The sequence below is a fragment of the Labrus mixtus genome, chromosome 24 (assembly GCF_963584025.1).
Source record: "Labrus mixtus chromosome 24, fLabMix1.1, whole genome shotgun sequence".
Classification (NCBI taxonomy): domain Eukaryota; kingdom Metazoa; phylum Chordata; class Actinopteri; order Labriformes; family Labridae; genus Labrus; species Labrus mixtus.
In genome coordinates this window covers 6,440,922-6,452,350 of record NC_083635.1, presented here as the reverse complement: position 1 = coordinate 6,452,350, position 11,429 = coordinate 6,440,922, and the positions used below count along the sequence as shown (strand labels likewise).

Sequence of the window (11,429 nt, the reverse complement as noted above, 5' to 3'; positions counted from 1 at the left end):
TGTGAACTTGTTTGAATATTTTATTATAAAATTTAATGTAATTAAAGACTACAATAAACATGTTTCCTCAAACAGACATGAAAGCTGTAAACTACTATAAATAAAACACAGCTGGCAGATAACCAGAACCTGATCACAGATGTAACACATCCCTCTCTCCTCCACAGGTACAGAAGTCACTATGATGCAGAATGAACACAGCAGTAGTTTTATTACAATAAAATATTGAACAGACATGAACTGTGTTTTTTCTATACATCAGCACAATACAATAAGGCGTCACAGACGTCCCCATTGGGTAGGAGCTCAATGCTTTCTTAATGTTGTTTTATTATGTTCCAGGTTTTAGGTCTTATAGATGTTTAGACTCAGTTATTTTAATCATTTCATCCTTTTTGTAGTGGAGGAACATCAGGTGTTTAATTAAATAAGGATTATAAAAATGTAGTATTTCATTAAACACCTGATGATCCTCCAAAAAGGATGAAATGATTAAAATAACTGAGTCTAAACATCTATAAGACCTAAAACCTGGAACATAATAAAACAACATCAAGAAAGCATTGAGTCTCCTACCTGAGCAGAAGACGGCCACCGACGGGGGATCCTCCTGGAAGACGTCAACAGAGTTCCTGTTGGAGAAGAAAAACTAATTTTAGTTCATCAAGTTAATAAAACTCAGAAAATGTTTGTTATTATACAACATTGTGATGATTGGAATAAACCTGAGTTTCATCATTCACTGTAAATTATCTGTGTTTAACTTCACTTTAAGGGTTTTCTATGAGACTGAAGCAAACTTAAATTCAAAGTTTAAATGTAGAATATAATATAGAAACATGAAGTATAAGGTCTTAAGAAACATCTTTACCATACATTAACTGTCACAATAACAAAAACTCTAATTAAAGTTAAAGGTTTAAAATAAATGCATTATATCGTTTATAAATCACTTTATATAGAGGGCGCCCTCTGGTGGTTAGTTGTTGGTTACTGCACTTAAATAATAAATTAATCAGACTGCTGTTTCTTTGAGTAAATTAAACACAGAAAGCTGGATGAAGAGCTTTTACTTTTTAAATAAAATAAATTAAGTTTGTTCATATTACTTTATCAAGATGAACATTTAATCTCTGAGCTCTGTGAACAGTAATGTTTACAAATTAATTTGACCTCGGATTAACTAATTTACATATTAGTCAATAAACTTAAATTGAGGTTATTGTTTTATTTCAACTCTTCAATCTAATATTAGTTTAAATTATAAGTTTTGTTTTAAAAGTGGCTTTACTTTTACCCGGTGTTTAAACAATTAGTTTAACAGGAGAAAACAAGTTCAAAAGTTACCTTCATAATATTGATAAATGTTATCATCATCTTACTTTGACGATGTTTCCGCTTAACAAACATTTAGCATGAGCATTAGCCCACGTGTTAGCATTAGCATACAGCCTCACGTGTTTCTATTTTGTGTCTTTTCACACAAAACTTTGAATGACTCACTGAGTATCTAGACTTCATCTTTCCTTCCCCGGCTCCTTCTTCTTCCGCCGCTTTGTTCGACAGCCAGGCTGCCCGCGGTCCGCACCGCTTACCTGGTCGAAACAATGATATACACACCTGAGAACACCTGAACACACCTGGGCGTGATTACCGGAAGCTTCGACCGGAAGTGTCGCAGAAAGTTTCTATGGTAGAAATGAAAAAGTTATAAATAAGAGGACACATAAACAAGACTAAGTCAAAAATCAAATGTTTTATTGATAAAAAATATTTCTTAATGTAATTTACTTGTTTTTATGTTTTTTTAAACTTTGAACTCTTGGTAACCAAGCAACATGAGGAAGTCAAACTCGGGTCACCATGGTAACTAACTGCATTCGTTAGCAGGGGACGAAGCTAACCTGTTTTCCGGTCTTTAGGACACTGACTGAATTCTTACCCACAGATAAATTCACTGCTTAATGATGTTTACCTCCAGTTTCTCTCTTCCTTTCCCTGTCGTTCTCCAAAGTGTCTAAGAAGCAGATAAATGAAGACACGGGATGAGTGAAAACTTTGTACTGAAGCTCCGAAGTTAGTTTGAGATACTAATGTGTAAAGATGGAGTTTAAAGGTGAAACTGCGCCCTCCTGTGGTCACTCTGTGAATTACTGCATTTGGATGTTTTTTTTTCACCTTTCTTGTTCTAGATACAACAAATTCAAACTGCTTTCTTTGTTTTATTTCTTTATAAATAAATGTGACTTGACTTAATCACAGATAACATATTTTTTAAATTATAAAGCAACTGTTTACTGCTTATGTTAATTAAAATCCATTGTCTGTTAATCACACATGCATGTTAGTCTCTCAAAGAATCTGAAGTGTAACTTCATTGATTGCATATTCTTGTGTACGTTGGAGCATTTCACTACTGAGGAAGAAAGCAGATTGTGTTCCCATGACATATTAGGCAATATATTTTTCTTATTTTCTTATTAGTGGTAGATAATTAAAGACTACAATAAACAAGTTTCCTCAAAATCAAAGAAAACAGACAATGAAAGCTGTGAACTACTATAACTAAATAAAACACAGCTGGCAGATAAGGGTTTTTGTTTTGAATCCATGTCTTTTTAAGCCTTTTCTGCCTCGTAATTATCGGGCAAAAATATAAATTCTTTGACTTCCAAGTAGAGTGAATGTAATCACTCAAATGTGTCTAGAAGGTGACTGGTTACTGCACTGACCTGTATCTAACTTAAAAGTAGTGAGGGTCTTTACCACACCTCTAAGAGCAGATAAAATGATCATCAGAGTTCAACCACTGACGAAACAAAGACACTGAAAGAGAGTACAGAAAGAAGACTTGGATGAAATGAAGAAACTTCTCAGTTGACAGTTTTGGTCTCACTCCAAGTCTGCACTCAGAAAGAAGAAAAGCAGAGCAGAATTGATTTGCTTTCTTCAGAAGAGGAAAAAGAAAAGAGAGTGTTGCTTACAATCAGAGGACAGGTTATTCTGTCTTAGTCTGTCTTAGACAGACCCCTTTAAAAGACAGACTAAAGGGGTTTCACACTTGCAGAAAACTCCTGATATTTGCAGGAGGAGCTGTATGTGTGAATGCAAATGCACAAATTCTTCGTTTGGACTTCACCCAGAGTTTCTCCTGCCAGAACCCTACTGTAGTTTTCTTTTCAACAGTTAGTCAGAGTGAGCTGATGTGAGAACGCAGCAGAATATTATCTGGAATATTCACCTCGGGCCAATGGGAGGGGGAGTGACGTTTATATCCTGTGACTGCTGCTCGACCACAGACTGTCTGCACGCCACCTCTACCATCTCCGTGCTCTAATGAACCTGCTGCATTATGTTTCCTGTTCTCCAGTTTGTTCTTCTCCACTCTTTAGTTCACATTGTGATTCTGTTCAACTACACGTAGCATTGATATAAAGACAAATATTCTCATTATAACGTCGTATACCTCAGGAGACCCCTCGCCGCCCCCCCTCCTGTCTGACAGTTGTAGTCCCCAGCTGTGAGGTGGATATGTGAACAACCAGATCAGGAGAATCTCCGGAGCAGTCGTCCTGAAATGATCTAGATATTTTCAGGAGTGCAGATGTGAAAACGACTTAAATTCACGTCATTGCATGTAGAACAGTTAAATTCATACAACTGGAGTACATGTTTAGATTTTTATACTTTCTGATTAATATTTCTTTTTCTGTATGTTAGATGTCATGCATGCAACAACATGACACTTAAGCTGATGCACTATTCAGTGTAGAGCAACAAACTGAGGCTGCCTCTACCTGAACATCAAGCTCTTCAAATCCAAGCAGATTGTTGGTCTGAGCAGAGCAAGAGGAAGAAAAAACACACAGCAAAACTTAGCTCCCATTACTGACCAAACCCCATAAAAACATCTCCAAATTTAAGCTTTGGTTACTGGTTTGCGACACAACAATACTTGAAGCAACTGCATTTAAGATCAATGAGGACAAAATAACAGATAAATACAGACAGAGTAAAGCTGGGTTTAAATTTCTACACATCTACCGGTTCATCTCAGATGGACATATCGTGCAGTTTACTCGTCTACATTCATCTGAGGTGTTGTTTCTTTACAGGTGATGAATTAACAGAAATCTTCACCTGTAAAAAAAAACCCTGTGCAGACTGTCAACAGCAGTTTTTAAAGAGGTGCACACAGAAGCTGGTTCAGCAACTTATCAAAATACTCACCACAGCATCAATGTCTCTGGGGCCGACTAACTGTGACAAAGCCCTGTAGTCATCAGGAGACATGGGCAACATGTTGTCCTGCAGTCTGGACGGATGTCTGAACAGAAAGCAAATCCAAATGAAATCTGCTCAATGCATTACCAATAAAATATTTTGTGTTTAAAAGGTGACGTTCTCTGCTCACACTTCAGAGACAGAAATAAGCTCTGTCTTCATGTAGCTGCTCCTCTCTGGATTGTTCTCCACATCCATGGGCTCCTGAGCTAAAAGTCAAATAAACACAGATTCAACATTAACAGCATTTAGTCCCCAATAAGCATTAAATAAACGTGCAGTTTGCAATAAGATACTTTGCTGAAATTACAGGTAATAAAAAACCTCTCATCAGCTCGTTTGTATAAAAGGTTGAATGTTTTTACGGCACCTGCAGATTGTTAGTTTAATAAACACTCTTAAAAGAAGCATTAATACTTGAAATGTAAGACAGCATCATATTTTATAAACAGATCATATGGTTTTACTGTGGAACCAGAACACTTACTCTCTGTGGGTTTGGGGTAGTATTTCCCGAAGGCCTTGTCTTTTGGGATGTTGGGGTAGAGGAAGCGGAGCGGGTTCTCGGGGATGTTCTCGGCAGCCATCACTTTGTAGGTACGGATGATGTCGAGCAGAGAGACGGCCGACAGCTCCTTCTTCGTGTACGGCTCCACAGAGTGAAAGAGAGAGAGAGGGAGTAGGAAACTGTTCTTCAATTTAAATATCAGAAAATGTCAGATACTGAGCGGAAAGTTTTGGGGGTAGCACAGCACGACCTATCTGGGCATATTGTATGTTTCTGGTTTAATGCTGGTGCTAAAGGGAGATATCTACTGGATCAAAGAGTCTCACATTCTTCCTTTACATAAGACATGAACAGCATCAGTCCTTCACTCACTGCAGAGGTCGTATTCCATCCAGGTAAAGGTGATGGCTCCCTCTCTGCTGCTCTCACTGAACCTGAGCAGGAAGGTCCCGGGACACTTATCACTGAGCAGAGCCTTCTCCCTCTCCTTACTGATGAAGCCCATGATGGAGCTGCACACACACACACACACACACACACACACACACACACACACACACACACACACACACACACACACACACACACACACACACACACAGAAAATGACTCTAACATCCTCTCCGCACATCTCAGAAAAGTGTAATCTTCACACTGAAGAAAGACGGCAGCACTCACCCGTCGTTCCAAAGGGAAAGCAGGTGTCTTTTAATCACATCCAGGATTCCTTCGATCCACAACCAGAAGGAATACGCTTTCTCGTTCGCACTCTGCTTACAGACAAATACATTTAGTTCAAAGAGAAGATGTAGTTTTAACTTTATGATGCACCAAAAAGACTCCATTAGTATCTGCTAACCTGTACATGTTTCTCTTATTGCAGCTTTTGGTTAAAATAAGACTGAAGATCTAAGTTTTTGGACAGCTTTAGTACTTTTCCAAACTTTCAATCATATTGAAATAACAGATTTTATTCATTTTTAACTTGTGGTATCGAAAAGTATCACAGATGTTGACGATCTTAAATCTCAGGCTGAATAGGGCTCACCTTGCAGAACTTGGTCCAGGGGATTTGTCCCTCTGGGTTTCTCTTTGCTTTGGCTCCTGAAGATAAAAATAAATGAAAGTTAAAGGCCTGTTTGAAAGTCCTGCAGGTGTTTATCTGTTAAAGAAAACTATTTCTTTCCCTCCCTCCATATCTGATGGTGCTTTTGCGATTTGGTCCAATCTTGGCATTAAACGGTTTAGAGATTTATACATCAATAATGTATTTGCATCTTTTCAACAACTCCAGGAACTGTTTTCTATTCCTAAGAGTCACTTTTTCCGATACCTACAAGCTCGTAGTTTTGCTCGCAATACATATGCCCAATTTCCAAACCTGCCTGCCGATACAACCCTAGATACTCTCTTTATTCAAGTCCCAATCATGAGAAGAGGTATGATTTCACATATTTATAGTCAGATTCAAACCCTATCCTCAACCTCTTTGAATATTGTGAAGGTTCTCTGGGAGGAGGAACTGGGGGAGGGCATTTCGGACGAGCTCTGGGGGGATATTCTTAAGCGGGTGCATACCTCATCTATCTGTGCCAGGCGTGGTTCACCGCACTCACTGGACTAAGGTTAGACTCTCCAAGATGTATGACACAGTTGAGCCGTCCTGTGAGAAATGTCACCAGACGCCTGCAAATTCAGAGAACTGTGGGGCCCCTTCCTTGTTTATGCAGAAAAGATTATTTTCCCACTTGTTTCTGGATAAGATCCTGCTCTGTCCTGCTGCTACCTCTTTGTCAATTAAGCCTTGTAATTATTGTATTGATGTATCTATTTATTGTTTCTTTTTTGTCTTCCCTCTTCGACTCTGCTTTAAGGACTGAGATTGTTATGTATACTAACAGCCGTGATCCATAGTGTGACCAGACTGACCACCCTGTTCAAATGTTGTTTGTTTTTGTTTGTTGATGTTAACCTTGCAACACTGTCACTCACAAATACTGTGAACCTATTGCCTCTTTGTGTACAAAAATTTAATAAACAAAACTGTTAAAAAAAAAAAAAGAAAACTATTTCTACCGAGCAGTTTGTCAGCCAGCATGTTGAGCTGCTCCTGGTTCAGGCCTCGTTCGGTGACGGAGGAGAACTGCCAGCTGAGGACCTCGGACAGCTGAGACCACTTGGCCTGCAGAGGGCTGAGGAAGAACTTCAGATTCTGAGGGAGAGGAGAGGAAAGAAGAAGAGATGGAAACACAAAAAGTCAAACCATTTGGTTTAAAACTTCAGTTAAAGATACTCTGTTACGAACAGAAGACCTTTATTCAAAACCTTACTTCATATAAAAAGCACAGGCATCAAAATATACTCAAAATGCAAACCGTAAACAGCTATACACGCGTCAACATTTAGATTGTATTAATGGTCTGTTTATGAATTTAAGGTGGCAGCTGTGAAACTTGTTTAAATCATTAAGATATCACCTAATTGTATCTTTGATATTTGTGATAAGTAAACATCTGTAATCATCAATGAGAGTCCTGGTTATGTACCCTGGGCTCGGAGGTCAGCATGTCGTACCAGAGGATGGAGGCCCAGCCGCTGGGCAGCTGACAGACGTTAGAGATGACAACAAGGGACATGGCCTACAACAACAAAAACAGCAACAAACATCAGGAAATAATCATAAACAAACTCATTATCTCTATAGTTTGACTGTTACTGATCATGTCCACTAGATGGCAGCCAAACTATGCTGTTTCATTTAACATCCAATATTTCCCCACTTCCGTTCGGGGTCGATGGAGACAGTGTACGAACCATTTGTAGATAAATTAAATTAAATACCTTCGATTGTCGACAGAACAGCTAATGCTTCATTTTTCAATACATATATGAGCTAACTACGCTCTCAATACTACCCCCTCCCCACCGGATCGTGGGTTGGCGGCCCCCCCCCCCCCCCACACACACACACACACACACACACACACACACACACACACACACACACCCTCCCCTCCCCACCGGATTGCTGATGGACGGTCTACCACCCCCTTGCTCTCTATCCCTCTTCCTGCATCTTATCCCATCTCTCCCCCTATCTCTTTCCAAGCCCGGCGAAGTCTAGACCTGTGAAGACTGTTTCATCATGAGCCGGGGATCCGGCCGAAGATTTCTGTCTTTTAATAAGTCAGTTTTTTTTTTTTAAAACACAATGTAGTTCCACATTTTGTCCATTGGGGGCAGTATAGACACAACAAGCAGTGTAAAGATGGAGAATCTGGCAGATTTACACTTAGTAAAAACACATTTAAAATAAAAGCTTCAAACACTTTATATTATAATCAAAATATTTTAGATTTTCTTTCTTTTACTACCGACACACACACACACACACACACACACACACACACACACACACACACACACACACACACACACACACACACACACACACACACACACACACACACACACACACACACACACACACACACACACACACACACACACACACACACACACACACACACACACACACACACACACACACACGTATCTATAGCAGGATTTTGTCCAGTACCAGAAGCTCACTGCAGGGGATTTATGTATGAAAGTCTGTAGTCTAATCTAAAGTATGTCACATTGATAGATGAAGCAGACACACTCGTCGATCGTCTAAAAACAATCCTTTGTCTTTTTATGATGACCTGCTGGTGCCAAGTTTACCCACAACTTTATACTGGTTATTTGTCAAAGGATATGCGGACAGGAGCCACTTACTGCAGGTACATTTCCATCTCTACTGAACTCTATTCACTTTAACTTGTTGTAAACTCTGAAGTGGTCCATTATTTCAGTTTGTACGCTGAAAAAACAACACCCAAATGAAACTTCACTGTCAGCAAGAACAAAAGCAGCCTTTGTTTTCTCTGACTAGTTTGTGGGCTTTTTCACAGAGAATGATTTCAGTTGAATTATTAAAAAGTAATTGATTTTATTAACTGCTCAGACTGACTCTCTGATCTCCGCTCAGTGTAATTATCACATAAAGTTACTTTACGTTTAATATTTGGTAGTAGTAAAACTAGAAATAGTATAGATTTTAATGTAGTGAAATATTGATTCAATTAGTTTAAGGGTTAAAAAAAGTCTAAATTATTTTTCCTGATATGTTTTATATCAGGAGACTTGGCAGGTAGAATAACTGTGTTTTTAAAAGTGTAAAAGTATTTCTCTTCCCTGCACATGTTTCTGGTAAATTCATTCATTTACACATTGTAGAGATGTTCTTACTTCTACTTAAGTTTACACTTTTCATTCTACACACTGACTTGGTTTTTCTAGGATGTACAGAAGAGATTGTACGGGCCCATCTGGCGCTCCAGGTTCGGTCCGTTTGACATCGTTAATGTGGCGACTCCAGAGCTCATAGCTCAGGTAATCCGACAGGAGGGTCGGCATCCAGTTAACATTTACTTATGTGCTTTGAATATTTTACTCACTGATATTCATTCAACCTTTATTTATACTTGAAAGATCATTGAGGGGCAACCCTCATTTACAATGACATCGAGTAGTAACTACAGAAATCATTTAAAACAGACATTAAATCAAAAATAAAAACAGGGGACAGATAATACAAGACTGCTAAAATCAGTCTACAAAAGGCTAAAATGTACTAAGATAATTAAGCGAGTACAAAACTGCAATAAAAAAACACACTTATGTAAAACAGTTACAAACAGAGGTTGGGAGGCTTAAAATCAGGTTTCTAAAATGCCCAAAAGGTAAGAGTTCATTTCCCTCAAGAAGATGCTGGATGTTGTTCCATGAGTCCGGTGCAGAATAAGAAAAAGCAGATTTTCCCAGTTCCGATCTGACTCGAGGAACATTCAACAGTAAACGTCTTGAGGAACGTGTCTGGTAACGCCCAGTCGAGAGATGGATAAGTTCTGTCAAAATGTGACCATTACATGACAGGGGGTATTATAAATGTTCTAACCTGCAGGTTCCTCTTAATCTTGCGCATGTTGTGTTGTAGCAGGAAGTTGTTTTCCAGGGCGAAGCGGCTATGTTGGACGTCGAGCTGAGCCAGGAGGTCGTGGAACTGAACTGTCGCTAAGGAATCCTGCATCGCCACTGTGTCCCTGAAGAGGCACGGAGCACAAGACAAATGAGGCTCTGATCTCTATTCTTGTAAAGTAAAAACTTTTGTTCTACTTTACAAAAAAAAAACCCTCTCACCAGTCGATGCTCTCCATCTACTTGCTCAGGTATTGCCTGATGTCCATGGGGAACGAGTCATCGTAAAGCTGGTCCACCTGCTCCAGGTACTTGCAGTCCAGCATCTGAAGCTGGTTCCACTGCGCCATCTTCTGGTGAACAAAAGCAGATTCATTCAGTGTTAAGAGCTCGGACTTAAAGGTTCGTTTAGGTACATTCCTTTTTTAAAAAGGTTGAATAAAAAGTAGAACTCAGAGGAAAAATAATAATCTGTGTGAACTCTAAAATAAAGAAACTATTTAAAGTTTACGCAATGTCTGAAATTATGATTATGTAGTAATGTTATTGTTGCTATTCAAGATATTTCTCAACATGATAAATATTAGAGAACTGATGTTGCATTAAGTTTTAGCTTCTCACTTTGTGATCTTCAAATAAAGAAATAATGCAACAATTTGATAATCATATCTGTTTCCCGTCCTTCAGGTTGAAAATGAAAGGAAAGGAGTCAGGTTGAATGAACTCTTGAGGTTAAAGACATCTTATTAGAACGAGCAACTCAACTAAGTGAAAGGCTGGATTCATTTTTCTCTAAGTTCAACAACCCAGCTGCTTGACTGCAACGCAAGAGACCGGAGATCACAAGTGTTGACTGAATAATTATTCTGGGAGCAGTCCCTCCTCCTTCTTGACTCTGTGCTGCTCAGAGAAAACTAAAGTGGAGGTTTTATCCCGGAGGATGTGGTAAAATCACATAAAAACAAATGTAAAAACAAATAAGGGGGGGAAGATGCATTCACTCTCACCAGAAGATTCTTGTATTTTAGATTTTAAAAATGTGAAATTAATGTTGTTCTTTACAAAAATGGAAAAAATGATGACTTAAAAAAAACATAATGCAACAGACAGATGTTAATTGACCCTGGATTTGAGAACCTGCAGAGAATAATATGGCTTAACTTCAACTAGTGCATAAAACTGGTTGTTCATTTGTCTTTGTGTGTACCTAAGTATGGCTGGTGCATGTGTGTGTGTGTGCTCTGATAGGAACAGGTATAGGTGTGTGTGTGTGTGTGTGTGTGTGTGTGTGTGTGTGTGTGTGTGTGTGTGTGTGTGTGTGTGTGTGTGATGTATGGTTCAGGGTCCTTTTATAAATGTATTTTGGATTTTATTTATGATTCTGAATCTATTTGTTCTTTTTTTATTATGTATTGTGTTTTTTTGTATCTTCTGTAAAACACATTGAGTTTACAGTTGTATATGTGCTACACAAATTAAACTGAATTAAATTAAAACATGCTTCTTCTGCAAAACAAGACAATTTAGGAAATATATGAACTAACAAAACTTACTTTATTTATGATTATTATTCCTTATTTATAAGATTGCAAAGTTGAATACAGAAGGGGTCATG

At 38.5% G+C, this 11,429-nt stretch overlaps 1 pseudogene; it reads right to left on the bottom strand.

Moving 5' to 3' along the window:
- Positions 1 to 585: 585 nt before the first annotated feature.
- On the bottom strand, positions 586 to 10,164 carry LOC132959880 (signal transducer and activator of transcription 1-alpha/beta-like; annotated as a pseudogene).
- Between the last annotated feature and the right edge of the window lie 1,265 nt (positions 10,165 to 11,429).